Genomic DNA, 16,905 nt, shown 5'->3' on the forward strand with positions numbered 1-16,905 from the left:
GTCTACCTCACTTGCTTTGGCAATGTTAACACATGTTTCCCATGCCAATAAAGCCCTTGAATTGAATTGAATTGAGATTGAGAGAGAGAGTATGAGAATGTTAACACATGTTTCCCAGAGAGAGAGAAAAAGAATTGAGAGAGAGAGAGAGAGAGAGAGAGAGAATGAGAGCGAGAGAGAATGGCTGTTTAAAACAGCTGTCCATTATTTGCGCGCGGGCTGTACACAGGGCCTCTCGCCCTCCCGCCACTCAGGCGAATGCAAGTCAGTGCGGGAGGACAGTCCGGGAGCATGACCGCCAACAACGCCGACATTGTGTGACCCGTGCTGTCACTAGAGAACCGGTGACGGCCGCTGAACCATGCCATTCATCCCGGGCCAAATTAGTACTAACTGGACCTTTTATGTCCCCAGGGGGGCCAGGATTGTAGTAACAGGGATGCGCATGTTAGTCGCTTTAGGCTTATATCATCAAAATAAATCGATCGCAACATGTTTTTTGATTAACTGAGCACTGTTAATCTGACAATACTATTGGAAATTAATGTTGAAAGTTCCATTTATATTCCTAAAACTTAAGTTGAAAATGATGCTGTAGATGCTTCCTGTTGACAAGATATTTTGATAAATAGCCCAATGTGAAAACACTGTCCAAATCTATAACCGATATGAAAAAACAGTTTGCGATATTGAAAACATAAAATGTACTATCTTCACATACTCTACATATTTATCATAGTTATCAAACGCAACAATAGTAATCATCTTTTTATTTATTTTTTAAACGAACCACCTTATAAACTGCACACGAACCAAAAACCCAATAAAGTGCCAATAAATCACTGATTATGGGGGAAATCAAGTTGTATTCACTGTTGAAACTAACACAACAACATAAAACATGCAAACTGGAGATGTTGTTTTGTTTTACATCACTGGTTCGAGAACCTGTAGAACACAACTACATTTTGGAACGTTGCATTGTGATTTGTGGGTCCCAAAACAGAAATGCATCACTTGTGTCAATAACTCCTATCCATATCACGTTGAAATCAATTGTGCAAGAGGGGGAGATGTGGTTCCTGTTCAAACGAGCACAGCTCAAAAGCCACAGGGAATCTGGGAATAATATGTACATCACTGGATAGAGGTCAATTTGTAGAAGACAGTTAACTACATTCTGATATGTTGCATTTGAATTCAAGTGGGTCGCCAATGTGGTAAGTTGTAACACCACACTTTTTCTGTTAATCACACGCTGAAATCATTAGAACAAGGGGCAAACCTTTGGGGTGTAGCGCTGTTTAAACTAAAGCTATTCCAAGGCCACCGGAAACGTGGAATAATTTACAGGCCTACATGGTTGGTTAGATGAGAACTTGTAGAAGAAGGCTTATGTATATTTTGGAATGTCAGATGTTGATTTCCGGAGGAATCCATCGCGGGAATAGGTAACGAACCACTTGTTCTGTAAATTCATTTCTAAGATACTGGAACCGGCGCGCCTGGCACCGATGATCATACCACGCTCAAAGTAACTTAGGTCACTGGTTTTGCCCATTCTAACATTCCATCGAAAACTAACTGAATTCCTCTATGCCAGTCTGCCTGCTTTATACAGTAAACCACGGCCACATGACTTACAGTCTGTAGGACCGAACCTTTTGTGAAAGGGCTGGTGTACCTAATAAACTGTCAATGGGGTATTCCTCACTCATTTAACAATTTAGAGAGTTAAATGCTCTTAAACACAATTGAACCGGGTGCTCTAGACGGAAGCCTCCATAGTGTATGTGCAGCAGCCGGAACATTTAAAGTCCCTAGCCTTATTCTTTTCTTTGAAACATCCTATTACACATTTTTGAGGTTTGAGAAAGTCCCCACTGGGCATATACTTCACATCAACATCTATTCCACGTTGATTCAATGTCATTTCATTGAAATGGCGTGGAAACAACGTTGATTCAACCAGTGTGTGCCCAGTGGCCATGGCTCAATCAATATGGAGATATTTGGGAATACAATATCCCCTGAATCAAATGTATTTTTGCTTTAAATTCTTGGCTGGAACTGGCTGTGAATCAGATAGGCCTACTGTGTGATTAAATTACGTTCAAATCATCAATGCTGCTGCTATGCTTCAAATTAAATGTTTAATGCCAGATTTCTATATAAAACGCACACAAGACGGTACTACATCTAGTTGGTGGTACAGTAAGCGAAAAAGGTTGGGAACCACTGCCCTAGCCCACGTCTTGCATGTAGATCCAAACAGTGCGTAATTTAGAATTTTATGGCTCGGTGGAAAATGAATGTTATCTTGAGCGGTGTAATACAAATAACGCAACATACACACGCCCCTCGAACTGCCGCGCTCTGCGCAGTGTCTGTTGGATTTCGTCAGCAGTAGGCGATAACATCTAAAAAAAAAAACGGGCCCGCTTGATCAAGATGGGGCCTACTTAGACGAAAAGGAGGACGACTGGCTGGCCAAGTCTCATCGTCAACATCCTCTCCCAAAATGATAATTCGGTGAGGTCATGAACATAGGCCAAATAAATAATCCACCTTGCACAAAAGCAACATTATTCGAATTCAAATATCACACTCTAGTTCAGACCAAGGATGGACCGGGATGGTTGACACACTTAATTCTGTATTAATTTGTTCCCCATTCAATGAAAGAAGAATAGTATCTCACATCACTCTATTTATCTTCTTAGGCCCTCATGCTGTGGGTGCTATACGGGGGTAGTGACACGTCTCTCTGCGGGGAAGTGATCCGTGTGCTCCGGGCCTCCGCGGAACTAAAAGCTCTGTGAAACAGAGAGAAAAAAGGCCTCTCCCGCTTCAGCGCGAGGTCCCATGAGGCCTGGACGGAGGCTCAGCTTCAATCAAACCATGACATCTCCTCCGGGAGGCGTACAGCACACCGAAACTCGATCTCACCCATCTCTCTGCCATGCCTTCACTTTTGTTCACAGGCACCTCGCATGAGCAGCCAAGAGCGCAGCGGTGGTGTTGGGACTGTTGTTGTATTCAGTGGAAGAACACAAACAACAACAAGTGACATTAGCTTAAAATGGGAGGGCTGAAGCTTTGTCTCAGCATCGCTGTAAGCAGAAAACATTGCCTATATTCGTGGCTACAATCAATCGCTAGACAACAACATAATTACAGGAGATATACCAACACAAGCTCCAAAGAAAACGGGATATACTGTGTATCATAAAAACATAACGGTTCATTTTTAATGATTTTAATTTTTAATGTCATTGTTTCTCACTTCCCATACAGAAAGATTACTGTCCATTTCACCATATCGAACCAAAGTCAGGTGACACAGACATGGTCGCCCACATGGCCACCGAGAATTATATTGACATATTAGCGCATGGATTCCCCCTCGTAGATCCATTGATTTCAGCCGATTACAAAACGGTCCAACAGCGTTTAATGGGTTTAGAATGGAGGCGGTGAGATTGTTCCTGCGCGACGCAGATTATCATCTCCATGCCGCCCCACGGGGAGCCTAGAGACGCTGTCACAAATACCAGATCCATCAAACGGCAGGACAATAGCCTGCCAGGCTCCGGGTAGATAGGCACAGATCGAGGATCAGGGTAGGCTTTACCCTCCCGATCCAATCATTTAAGGGGATAAACACAAAATTGACTTAAGATCAGTGTCTATGGAATCTTCTTCCTGCTCCATTTATAAAGTCCCCGACCTGCCCATATAGACATGGTGGTATAGTGTATGGAGAGATCGTAACTCGAGCACAACGAGAGGAAACAATGACCTTGCTTCACGTGATGGCGAGCCATTCAATGAAATAACGTGCAACCTACGCTATAGCAGGCTAATCTACTGCATCGTCAGGGGGGAATTATGGGGCCTCTCGTTTTCTTCTTCCTTTCATGTCTAGTCCCCCCACCCCCACCCATACCACGTCCCTCTTGCTCTCTCTCTCGTGCGTAATTTTGACCTCTGGGCGCGAACAGACACCTGGAGAATGAATCAGCACGGCTGACCTCATCCCACGAGCATAGTAGGCAATGAGGCGCTAAACAGTCCAATGGGATGCTATAAAATAAACTGCAACCAGAATGAGCTGTTTTAGGCTTTATGAAGTATAGTAGCCCGAGGTGGAATCAACTCGGTGAGATTGAAAGTCCAATTATAGGTCTGCTGATTAAACGTTAGCCTATGCACTATACACAGCTTTAGAAAGAAGCGGGTCGTTTACTCTGGGCCATTCAGACACTCTTATCCAGTCTTTCAATAATTGCACAAAAAAGGATACAACAACCACATAATGCGTACAACTTGAATAAATAAAAAACGTTATGAAACGGGTCACTCACGAACAATCACAATAAAGATGCGAAGTGAAGTGCGCATCATTACGCATAGCCATCTAGCATAGACCTACAGTGGCATTGTCCAACAAATCGATAAGTTCTTGGCTAAATATGGATACCTCCCACTGTTCCCCTATGCTGTGTGTGTATGTGTGTGTGTGTGTGTGTGTGTGTGTGTGTGTGTGTGTGTGTGTGTGTGTGTGTGTGTGTGTGTATGTGTATGTGTGTGTGTGTGTGTGTGTGTGTGTGTGTGTGTGTGTGTGTGTGTGTGTGTGTACGCTCTGTGCTGTGCGCAAGGCCACTGAAGGCTTGGAGGAAGGCAAACAAAACCAAAAAACCAAGATGCAACTTGTCAAGATATAGTCTATATGGAAATTTGGATATCGGAAACAGAATACCTTCCACTGGGCACAGACGTCAGTTCAATGACCAGTTCTGATTTACATTTGGTTGAGTCATCAACTAACGGTAATTTAACGTGAAATAAACCAAACAAGTCACCCGTTAGATTTAGCTGGAAAGAAATCCTACATTTAATGTTTTGGTTGAAATGACATGGAAACTACGTTGATTCAACCAGTTGGCTGCTTTGGCTGCACGGCTACACGTTGGCTGCTTCATTTGATTTATATTGTATAGGGGTAAAATAATCTCTCTATAGCCATCTCAAATGTTATTTACATTGGGAAAGCACACCCTTCTCTTCCTTCTACAATGAGTCCGTTTGCACAGACCAAAACCTTCTCTATCCAAATAAACCACATGATTTCCCCACTTTCAGAGTACTTACTATCATTGCTGAGTCATGTCATGGGACAATCGCAACGCAAGCTCTCGCTTTGACTTTGGTCCTCTGCCTATCTGAAGTGATCACTTATCTGCCACAATGACTAGGGGGCAAACACTATGTCATAAATCACGGTTTCCCCCTATACCAGCGCAAGGCGGTTGGGGAAAGAGTAGGCCATGCCCCGTGTAATCTCCTTCCCAGCCGTGCGTAGTAGACCTATGACATAAGCTCAGGCAAGCGAAGTAGCCTATCTGTATATTTAAGTACAAGGCTAAACATGGTGTGGGTGTTTGTGTATATGCTGGTGTATTTGAAGCGGCGTTTGTATACCAGAGAGACGATTGGTCGACTCCAATATTCTAGAACCGTAATTCTAGAACCCTAACTAATACCATTGAGCTGCAACCAATGGAGACATCGATCGCACCCCAATTAGTGTTCTATCACTAGCCGGAGGTCAGACACGCCTCATGCTCGGCGAAAAAAACATGCAGTCATTGCGAGAAACCCTGGCATACGGCAGTGGCTGCGTGCGGAGCTAGAACATGTGCATGAGTGACAATATACCTATATGGAAGAAAACTATATCCCAAAAAGTTAAGGAATGGTGCACGGTGGTGATTTAAGACTGAAACTGCCAGGCAGGCAAAAAGCCCTGTAGCCTGTATCCCAGATCGGGTTCAAATGACAGAGAGAGATGGAGTGTGTTAAACTGTGTTGAACCGTGTGTAAACGGAACAATCCCCTCCTCTTGGCAGGGCGAGGCTGGATTCCGTAACCTTGTTTAGGGCGCGCACACGCACACAGTGAGAACACTTAGATCGATCTGCTAAAGAAAATAAGGTTTATTTAGTAGCCTAGCCTACTTCAGTCTTATCAGTCACTTTCCATCCAACCGTTCTCGGAACCGTTCGTTGACGGGGAAGCGTCGTCCTGTATGACTTACCGACTCATCGCTCTCCGGGTAGACAGGACGGTCCCGGTCGCCAAGCACAGGGCCGAATGACTAACTAAACCCATGTTATTTATCAACCACATGCCACTGCCCCGCCGAAACACACAAAGACCACCCTTTGCGCTATTCTTAGAAGTTGCCGTTCCTCTTTCTCCCCCTTCTCACTCTCTTTCTCACGCACGCACAGACACCGAGATAAAAAATCCCTCAGAACCTGTATAGTAGAACTTTACACAATTATCTTCCAGGCTTCGTAAGCTTACACTTCTGGGTTGACAGTCAGGTTGGAGAAAATCAATTTATGTCGTTGTGGTGTTGATAGGATACCCACAATAGGCTATCCTCTCATAGGAGGGGGGAGATCACAGTTTATAACCATTCAACAGTGGCAGAACGAATACAAGACCCACCAAAACCAAACGTCTATATTACTCAAATATGTGTCTTACCTGGTCAATATCCTCTATTTCCAACTTTCCTTTTCCCGTTTTTACAAGTTGTTCACGGCTCTGAGCAAATATTCGTGCGTTGAGCATATGACTCCGTTATAAAACCATAGACATCTCGGGCCAGTGAATATTCAAACCGTTGGATATAAATATTCAGAAGTGTGTCTAACGGGTTATTTACTTGTCAGTCAATTAAACCATGTGTTATAGTGTTTCCTTTACACTCGCACAATACTTTTTCACAGTGAAATGTCAATATGTTTACAGACGAGAGAAAAACCGTCAAAATCGACTTAGTGTGACAAATCCCTAGAAATAAGGTTTCCAATCATCCTTTCTAGAACGTCCCAGTGGCTGGTAACGTACAGTTTAGCAGTCCGCAAGGATACAGGTGGTAAGGTCCGCGGACTCCAGAAATGCATTCAGCTCGGTCGTATCTCGCAGCGCCATGTTGGGTTTTATCAGAGCATGCCGTTTCAAAGCTCTTACTTCCAATCTCGTCAATCCCAGTCTATTCCGAAAATATACTATTTATCTCCGTCGACATTGGGAAAAGGGTCGGGAATGTATATCTTTCCGTAGTTTTTATCTGAAAGTTCCTGGTAGCTCCTTTCGTGCGGAGTTGCTGAAGACGCCGAACAGGGCAAGCGGAGCGGAGTGGATTGCTGTACCGCGAGCGGCTCTCTCAATCGCGCAGACTCTACCCAGAAGGCCAGTCGGGAGACCGCAATTACCATAAACCTCCTGCACATACACCGCGCGCTGGGGCGGGCGTGTAAAACAAAACACTAGCGAGAAGAGGGGGAGGGTGGCAGTGAACGGTAAAAGGGGGAAAAAATAAATGAAGGGTAGAAATTGACTGGGGGATGACGCCGTAGCTTAACGGGAGGCTCAGGCAGAGAGAGCGAGAGAGTGTGGGATAAGGAAAGTGAAGAGGTAAAGTAGGATTATGACAGAGAGAGGGAAGTGGAAAAAATAAGGGAGGGAGAGAACCTGCTCGTCCAAGTTCAATGAAGGGCCGTTTATTCTAGAACTTGAAGAAAAGCATCCAATGTAAAGCCTCCACACCTCAGCTGCTGAGTCAGACCCTCAGGGGCCTATGTTGATAGTGTGTGTGTGGTGTGTGTGTGTGTGTGTGTGTGTGTGTGTGTGTGTGTGTGTGTGTGTGTGTGTGTCTGACACCTTGGGTATCAAGACAGTAAACACTGTGCTGTGACACACAGTGAACTAGATGGGCAGACTTCCCGAGTACCAGCCCAATGTACAGACATTTGGGCTTTACACAATTACCCAAACATTGTCTCACAATTAAAATATGTCACACCATCCAAACATATTGCCAGGGGATGGCCAAGGACACTGGTTTTACAGCATATCTATTTTTCTCTGTACATATTTGGGTTCAATATTGGATGTTGCAAAGTCATGCCAGGCAGTGAGTGAGAAGTGTGATGAGGAAGAGAGGATGAGAGAGTGACCCAGAAAGAGAGAAAGGAGGGGAGGGAGAGAGAGAGACAGACCCAGAAAGAGGAACTGGGAAGGCAGACGTTCTGTTGGTTGCTCAAGGCTGAGATGAATCTGTTAGGTCTGTGTGTAAGAGGAGGCTAGGGATATCCAGCCTAGCCGGAGGTGTGGTGTGTGTGTTCTTGGAGTGTGTGGGTGTGTGAGGGAGAGCGAGAGAGAGAGAGAGAGGGAGGTGGGAGGGGAGAAGAGGCCAGGGAGGAGTTGGCAGGGGAAGGTCTGGGTGCATTTTATGCAGCTGCTGAGAGTAGGAGCTGAAAAATCAGTGCCTGACACACACACTCTCTCAAACACACGCATTGAAAAAACATACAAATTAGTCCTTGAAGGCAAACTGTCAGGTGAGAATTTTCCTAAAACTAGCCCACTGAAGTCAGAGAGAGAAGCAGAGGCAGGGACAGGAGAGAGGGAACCAGATAAGACAGACAGAGAAAGAGAAAAGAGAGGAAGAAAGAGAGAATGCAGAACAAGAGGAGATGAAAGAGGGGCTGAGTGCTGCATTATTCTGCTCTGAAATCAGAGAGCCGTCGGCCCCAAGGGATTTGCACACACGCGCGCGCGCGCTATTAGCATGAGAGTGGGTGGCGAATCCTGAAAAGCCTGGGCTGGGGAAGGGTTGCTGTAGTAGTGAGGGTATGGAAGGTAAATCAGGGAAGGGAGTGATAAAGATACACAGATCAAAAACAGGTTTTGTTTCTATTTTAAAAAATATGAAAGCGCTTCACACTAAACTCAGGTCGTGAAGAATACTTTGTCTATTTTCTTTCAGAGAACTGAAATGTGTCATTTTGCATTCAACCAAACCCTCTGAGCCTTGTGACATGGCAAGGAAAAACAACCTTTTATAGTAGGGGAAAATGTCCTAATATTGTCATAAACATATAACAAATGGAATATTTCAGACTTTTAGTGATAGTTATCGATCTACTTAAGTGCAACCAGGAAAAGGCCACCTGATGGAGTGTCCATCTGACAAAGGCTGGTAGTGTTGTCACTGGCCTGGTCTAGAAGGTCAAAGCTCGGATGCATGAATGCACACGTCCCCTTTCAGCTCTGCATTGGCCCTCTGGAGCATGCACACACATCCACCATACGCAGAGTCACGGGCCAGTCCTACATCAGAGCTCCAATCAGAGCACTGACACCATCTATCTCTCTCCCTCTCTTTCAAATGTAAGAGCACACACGTCAACTGAGCTCTGAGAAAAACAAGCAAACCTTTCAAGGCTGAAAGCCATTGAATGAATCTTTGTGGTGAAACAGTCAGAGCTCTGCGCCTGTGTGTGCATCCATGTGGATGTGTGACTTTGTGCTCATGTAAGTTTGATTGTGTGTAAGGTAGTTGTAGTTGCCCCTGTATATTTATGTGAAACAGTCAGAGCTCTGAGTTTGTGTTTGTGCATGCGTGTGTGTGTCAGTAAACCAAAACAGTGAATGCATACACACACCCCAGTGTAGGCGCAGCACTCTGGGAGGTCACAGTGATCCAGCCATCTGCTGTTGCAATCAGACACTGGAGCAACGCTGACATACACACACACAAAGCCCCATGGAAACAGTTAGAGAAGCACACACATTACTGGCAATCGCACATAGTAGATACACAGGCAAACACACTGCTGGCACACACACACACACAAAGACACATACATTTTGTACTGAACCCCCCCACACACACACACACACACACACACACACATACACACACAAACACATTCGGTTAGGGCGGCCAACATGCAAACTAGCACAGTGTCACGCACAATATCTCACTAACACACAAATGCCACACGCACACCTCAGGCTCAGGTTTCAGGAAGCTCTTTGCACGCAGCTCAGCTAGCAGCAGCCGGTCCTAATCAGCACAATCCACCTGCAGATCGTTATGGATCGTTTACCGCAATCCACATATGGACAGACACACACACTTTTATAATATACACTTACTCAGACCAACCCTACTATTTTTCTTTAGCACGCACACACACATACTTTCTAACACACGGACACCTCTCTTACACTCATACTGCGCCCTCACTAATAATCGGGAATCCACCTTGAGATCGTTACGGATTCCTTATCACAATCCACACACGCGCACGTACGCAACAGCCCCCCCGCCGTGCCGGGCTAACCGGTTCCCCACAGGCGCGCCACGCTGCTTTAGCGCAGCCTCACCAGGGATAATTACAGACCAGCGCAGTCGGGCAAGCATGGCCCCGTGCCAAGGCTGATCAGTGATACAAAGAGAAACGCGAAGCGAGAAAATCGTTAAGTGCCGAGAATATAGACCCCTATAAAACTCAACTCTGGAACTTGAAGCCAGTTCCACTGCATTTTTTCATTGTTCCCTTCAAGTCAGGGACTGATGTAGACCTGCAACACCAGGTGTGGGCATATAAAATATGTAGAAAACGAGCTTTATTGGGCTGAAATTAAAATGGTCTGTAATCAAATAACCTACAATCAGCAGGGTTCCCTAAAAATGTCAAAAGACAAAAAAGATTAGCCTGGCTTCCAAGCATTCTGAGCAGACCACTAGCCTTTGATAGCTCTCCCTCCGGGAGAGCTCTGTCGAGTTCCGCTCGTAACCTCGTCACCCCCCCCATCCCCTCTCTTCCCACTCTGGCTGAGCTGTCAGGCTGAGCTGTCAGGCTGAGCTCACTCCAAATCAAGTGAAATAGATCATAAACAAAGTAAAATAAACAATAAAAAATTAACAGGAAACATTACACTCACAAAACTTCCAAAAGAATAAAGACATTTCAAATGTCATATGTCTATATACAGTGTTGTAATGATGTACAAACGAGAACATAAACATAACTATAGGTTGTATTTAGAAAGGTGTTTGTTTTTCACTGGTTGCCCTTTTCTTGTGGCAACAGGTCACAAATATTGCTGCTGTGATGGCACACTGTGGTATTTCACCCAATAGATATGAGAGTTAATCAAAATTGGATTTGTTTTCTAATTATTTGTGGGTCTGGGTTATCTGAGGGAAATATGGTCATACATTTGGCAGGAGGTTAGGAAGTGCAGCTCAGTTTCCACCTCTCTCTCTCTTTCAAATAAACACACACACAAACACGCTCATAAACACATTGGCGCTACCGAGCTCCGAGAGGCCTCCGGCGCTTCACTCCCTTCCCGTGCTACTGCGATTAGCCATGGCAGGAGAGAAGGCATGATAGTGCGATATTTTTTTGTTGATGTTGCTTTGAGTCATCTCACTTTTGTTTATTTCACTTGCTCTGGCAATGTAAACACGTGTTTCCGATTCGAATAAAGCCCATTTGAATTTAACTGAATTGAGAGAGAGAGAGGCGCTCGATACGGAAAAACGGAGTACGATTCCATAACGGAGCTCTCATCTCCGCCCTTCCATCTTCCCTCTCGCTGGTTCATTTCCACTTATCCTCGTCCCTTCCTCCCCCCTCTCTCATTCCCTCGCTCTCTTTTCCGTTCAGGCTCCACCGCAGCAGATAAATGTCCGCGGCTCGAGAGGCGGCAGCTGGTATCTGGGGCGGTGACGGCGGTCGGCAGACGAGGGAAACGTAGACTGTGTGTGTGTGGGTGGGGGCTCGTTTTACGGCATTTGGGAATTAAATGGCTCTCATATAGAGCCTGTAGAGCACAAGACAAGACCAGACGAGGCACGTTAGGGCATGTTGGGTGAAAACGCAACGTTCAGTAGATACGTGCATACTTGCTATCCTTACGAAAACACATGTTGAAGGGTTGAATTATTATTTTATGTTCTTTGATAAAAACAGAAACTTTAGAAAGGGTGCGTTTTGCGCCACTATCCCCCCCCAAACAAAAATACCTCCCGAAACTGTGTTAAAATAAATGTTATGCGTTTCATTTAGACATTTTACAGTAATTTACTCTTATAAGCTACAGTCTAGGTATCTTATTTTAATTAAATAAGTCAAATATCGAAACCAAATGGCATTGCACACCTCACTATTAAAAGGTTTTGATTTATTAAGGTACCTATTTTCATTTGTGCACTTCCTGTCCAAATCTTCCTAAAGTATCAAAAAATGGATGATGTAAATACATTAAATTACTTATAGATTATTTGGACATGATTTGGAAAATGCTGATACAGTACCGTCAGAAAGTATTCAGCACCCTTGACTTTTTCAACATTTTGTGGGATTAAAATGTATTTATTTGTCATTTATTTTGTCAACGATCTACACAAAATAGTGGAAGTGGAAGAAAAATGCTTTTTTTTTTATTAATGGAAAATAAAACACTAATATAATTTGTTTAGATAAGTATTCAACCCCCTGAATCAATATGTTAAAATCCCCGGTGGCAGCGATTACAGCTTGAATTCTTTCTGGGTAAGTCTCTAAGAGCTTTGCAAACCTGGATTGTACAATATTTGCCCATTTTTCTTTTTAGTATTCTTCAAGCTCTGTCAAGTTGGTTGTTGATCATTGCTAGACAGCCATTTTCAAGTCTTGCCATAGATTTTCAATCCAATTTAAGTCAAAACTGTAACTAGGCCACTACTGAACATTCAATGGCATCTTAGTAAGCAACTCCAGTGTATATTTGGCCTTGTGTTTTAGGTTATTGTCCTGCTGAAAGGTGAATTTGTCTCCATGTGTCTGTTGGAAAGCAGACTGAAACAGGTTTTCCTCTAGGATTTTGCCTGTGCTTAGCTCTATTCTGTTTCTTTTTATCCTAAAAACTACCTAGTCTTTGCCGATGACAAGTATACCCATAACATGATTCCGCCACCACCACGTTTGAAAATATGAAGAATGGTACCCAGTGATGTGTTGTGTTTGATTTGCCCCAAACATAACACTTTGTATTCAGGATATGAAGTTATTTCTTTGCCACATTTTTTGCAGTTTTATTTTAGTCCCTTATTGCAAACAGGATGCATGTTTTGGAATATTTTTCTTCTGTACAGGCTTCCTTCTTATTACTCTGTCATTTAGGTTAGTATTGTGGTGTAACTACAATTATGTTGATAGATCCTCTGTTTCCTCCTATCACAGCCATAAAACTCTGTAAATGGTTTAAAATCCCCATTGGTCTCATGGTGAAATCCCTGAGGTTTCCTTCCTCTCCATCAACTGAGTTAGGAAGGAGTCCTGTATCTTTGTAGTGACTGGGTGTTTTGAAACACAATCCAGTGGGGAGAACAAGTATTTGATACACTGCCGATTTTGCAGGTTTTCCTTCTTACAAAGCATGTAGAGGTTCTGTCATTTTTTATCATAGGTACACTTCAACTGTGAGAGACGGAATCTAAAACAAAAATCCAGAAAATCACATTGTATGATTTTTAAGTAATTCATTTGCATTTTATTGCACGACATAAGTATTTGATACATCAGAAAAGCATAACTTAATATTTGGTACAGAAACCTTTGTTTGCAATTACAGAGATCATATGTTTCCTGTAGTTCTTGACCAGGTTTGCACACACTGCAGCAGGGATTTTGGCCCACTCCTCCATACAGACCTTCTCCAGATCCTTCAGGTTTCGTGGCTGTCGTTGGGCAATACGGACTTTCAGCTCCCTCCAAAGATTTTCTATTGGGTTCAGGTCTGGAAACTGGTTAGGCCACTCCAGGACCTTGAGATGCTTCTTACGGAGCCACTCCTTAGTTGCCCCGGCTGTGTGTTTCGGGTCGTTGTCATGCTGGAAGACCCAGCCATGACCCATCTTCAATGCTCTTACTGAGGGAAGGAGGTTGTTGGCCAAGATCTCGCGATACATGTCTCATCCATCCTCCCCTCAATACGGTGCAGTCGTCCTGTCCCCTTTACAGAAAAGCATCCCCAAAGAATGATGTTTCCACCTCCATGCTTCACAGTTGGGATGGAATTCTTGGGGTTGTACTCCTTCTTCTTCCTCCAAACATGGCGAGTGGAGTTTAGACCAAAACACTCTATTTTTGTCTCATCAGACCACATGACCTTCTCCCATTCCTCCTCTGGATCATCCAGATGGTCATTGGCAAACGTCAGACGGGCCTGGACATGCGCTGGCTTGAGCAGGGGCCCTTGCGTGCGCTGCAGGATTTTAATCCATGACAGCGTAGTGTGTTACTAATGGTTTTCTTTGAGACTGTGGTCCCAGCTCTCTTCAGGTCATTGACCAGGTTCTGCAATGTAGTTCTGGGCTGATCCCTCACCTTCGTCATGATCATTGATGCCCCACGAGGAGAGATCTTGCATGGAGCCCCAGACCGAGGGTGATTGACCGTCATCTTGAACTTCTCCCATTTTCTAATAATTGCGCCAACAGTTGTTGCCTTCTCACCAAGCTGCTTGCCTATTGTCTTGTAGTCCATCCCAGCCTTGTGCAGTTCTACAATTTTAGCCATGGTGTACTTACACAGCTCTCTGGTCTTGGCCATTGTGGAGAGTTTGGAGTCTGTTTGATTGAGTGTGTGGACAGGTGTCTTTTATACAGGTAACGAGTTCAAACAGGTGCAGTTAATACAGGTAATGAGTGGAGAATAGGAGAGCTTAAAAAAAAACAGGTCTGTGAGAACCGAAATTATTACTGGTTGGCAAGTGCTCAAATACTAATGTCATGCAATAAAATGCTAATTAATTACTTAAAAATCATACAATGTGATTTTCTGGATTTTTGTTTTAGATTCTGTCTCCCACAGTTGAAGTGTACCTATGATAAAAATTACAGACCTCTACATGCTTTGTAAGTAGGAAAACCTGCAAAATCGGCAGTGTATCAAATACTTGTTCTCCCCACTGTATGTATGTATGTATGTATGTATGTATGTATGTATGTATGTATATATACACAACATCTAAATTGTAATCGATTTTAAACTCACGCTGTACCACAACATGGGTGTGAATACTTTCTGAAGGCACTGTATAGAGTACCATTGACTTGCATTGTATTGTATTGCCCTGGGGGCATTTTTGGATTATTTATCTTTAGGCTTCCCTACTGGTTTATAAAAAAAATGGTTATAAATCTAATTTCATTAGATTATATAACTTTTTCTAAATTATAAAATATTAGATACATTTAGCTCAACATTGTTTTGTTGGATTGACTTAAATTGAGATGAGAGATTACATTTTTAGTTGAGCAAGTGTTTAAATAAAAAGTGTGACAAAGTGGTTTCTGTGAGAATTACAGGAGGGGGGTGTTTTACCCCAAGACAACATAATACAGCCATAATCATATGCATGGTATAGGAATTAGTTAGTGCTGTGCACATGCAACACAGAGATAGGCTACACACACACACAAACACCCACCCACTCACTACTCACACACACCACAAGCAAACAAACTAGCCTGTGCTGTGTGTGTTTGAGTGTTTGAGTACGTGTGTGAGAGAGAGACGAGGGGGGGGGGGTGTAATTAGACAAAAAATACATTTCATGCAGTTCCTCACCCAGCTTGTGCAGCCCTCCGAAGCACCAGCCAGGCGAGCGGGCGAAGGGGATTGATTTATATACATCTAATTATCTAGATCTGCACGTTGTTCGTCATTGTATTATCAATCAATCAACCAACCAACTCTGACACTGACAGGCAGTTGAACCAAGAGGGGAAAGAAGGCTGGGAACTCCCCGATGAGGGAACCCCCTAGTTAAAACCGCATAGGCCCCATTATATGGCAGTTTGCCGAGCAGTTCCCAGTGTGGGGCAGAAGCAACTCGTGCAAGAGAATAGGCCTAAAAATATTTATGCTAGAGGGAAGTCATTAAGTTAGCCTACAGTGCATTTGGAAAGTATTTAGACCACTTGACTTTTTCACATTTTGTTACGTTACAACGTTACTTTAAAATGGAGGCAATAAAAACATTTCCTCAATCTACACACAATACACCATAATGACAAAGCGAAAACAGCAGGGAGCATGTCTCGAAAACCCTCAACCTTCTAGCTCGAAGTCCAGGGCGCTGTCGACTGTGCCGCAAAAGCATGCTCAAGCGGCAGTCGATTTCTGTGCTTATAAAGCCAGGGTCGTTACACTACTCCCTCCTTTCAAAGAGCGCGTCCTCGCGCTAGCTTGCGGCTCTACGTCTTACAGGAACGCGCTCACCGGCCAAGCACATGCACTGTCGTGGATGCAAGGTCCGATCCCTTCTGACACCAATGTAATGAAACAGGCAGGGGGCAGGTCTCGAACCCTTGACCTTCTAGCCCGAAGACCAGCGCATTATCGACTGCATGCTCAAGCGGCAGAGTCAATTTCCACGCTTATAAAAACAGAAATACCTTTTTTACATATGTATTCAGACCATTTTCTATGAGACTCGAAATTGTTTCCATTGATTATTTTTGGAGTCCACCTGAGGTAAATTCAATTGATTGTACATGATTTGGAAAGGCACACACAGATCTGTGTAACAAAAAGGGTAACAAAACATTTCTGCAGCATTGAATATCCCCTAAGTACAGAGTGGCCTCCATCATTCTTAAATGAAAGAAGTTTGGAACTATGGAAGAAGTTTGGAATCACTTTCCTGACCAAGGCCCTTCTTCCCCTGATTGCTCAGTTTGGTCAGGTGGTACCTGGCCAATTATTATAATAATTTGTTTCACCTTTATTTAACCAGGTAGGCCAAGATAAAGCAAAGCAGTGCCACAAAAACAAAAACACAGAGTTACATATAAACAAACGTACAGTCAATAAAACAAAAGTAAATAAACACTGAAAAATCTATGTACAGTTTGTGCAAATGTAGAAGAGTAGGGAGGTAAGTAGCATTCATACAATGTAGCATTCATACTGGAGTGATAAATGTGCCGATGTTGATGTGCAAGTAGAGATACTGGGGTGCAATAGAGCAAGAGGG

At 43.7% G+C, this 16,905-nt stretch overlaps 1 protein-coding gene across 1 annotated transcript in view; it reads right to left on the reverse strand.

Annotated features, from left to right (window-relative positions):
- The window catches only part of LOC118375454 (BCL-6 corepressor-like), a 107,374-nt gene extending 99,950 nt beyond the window's left edge, over positions 1 to 7,424 (reverse strand). Inside the window, 1 exon segment of the mRNA XM_052522303.1 lies at positions 6,559 to 7,424. The gene's annotated coding sequence lies outside the window, so the exon portion shown is untranslated.
- Positions 7,425 to 16,905: the final 9,481 nt, after the last annotated feature.

This window comes from Oncorhynchus keta, chromosome 7 (assembly GCF_023373465.1).
Source record: "Oncorhynchus keta strain PuntledgeMale-10-30-2019 chromosome 7, Oket_V2, whole genome shotgun sequence".
Classification (NCBI taxonomy): domain Eukaryota; kingdom Metazoa; phylum Chordata; class Actinopteri; order Salmoniformes; family Salmonidae; genus Oncorhynchus; species Oncorhynchus keta.